This window comes from Aplysia californica, unplaced genomic scaffold (genome assembly GCF_000002075.1).
Source record: "Aplysia californica isolate F4 #8 unplaced genomic scaffold, AplCal3.0 scaffold00376, whole genome shotgun sequence".
NCBI lineage: Eukaryota > Metazoa > Mollusca > Gastropoda > Aplysiida > Aplysiidae > Aplysia > Aplysia californica.
In genome coordinates, this window is record NW_004797646.1 from 384311 (window position 1) to 384753 (window position 443).

The window sequence follows — 443 nt, forward strand, 5'->3', positions numbered from 1 at the left end:
TTATATTTGATAGTTGTTTTCAATTTAGTCATAGATTACTACTTTTCCCTTCATTTTGATTCATTTAGATTATCATCTTTGGAACTAAAGGGTTTTAAAGCTGTAAGTAAAATAGCAATGGGTGCTGTCAGTACAATTATATGTTCGTTTGGCCTAAGATTTAAGTGATAATAAAACGCAAATAGATCTATCATTTCTTTTTGTATCAGTAGCAGAAAAATCTGGCATGGTAAGTGGACAAATCACAACACAACTTTTCAACGCAAAACTTGGCTCTACGCCGCGCTGATGAAGTTTGCAAACATTGTCATTGGAGAACTGGCGCAGGGGTTTCTCAAGTTTCTGTAGGTTCTTCTTTCGGGAAGATTGAAGAATACCGGACCACTCGTACATTATTGTGCGAGAAAGTGAGGCGGGTGGTTGGGGTGGAGGAGGGGGGAGGG

At 39.1% G+C, this 443-nt stretch overlaps 1 protein-coding gene across 1 annotated transcript in view; it reads left to right on the forward strand.

The window, feature by feature from the left end:
* Positions 1 to 246: 246 nt before the first annotated feature.
* The window catches only part of LOC101847747, a 20645-nt gene continuing 20448 nt past the window's right edge, over positions 247 to 443 (forward strand). The window contains exon 1 of the mRNA XM_005103515.3: positions 247 to 344. The gene's annotated coding sequence lies outside the window, so the exon portion shown is untranslated. The remainder of the gene's footprint in view (positions 345 to 443) is intronic.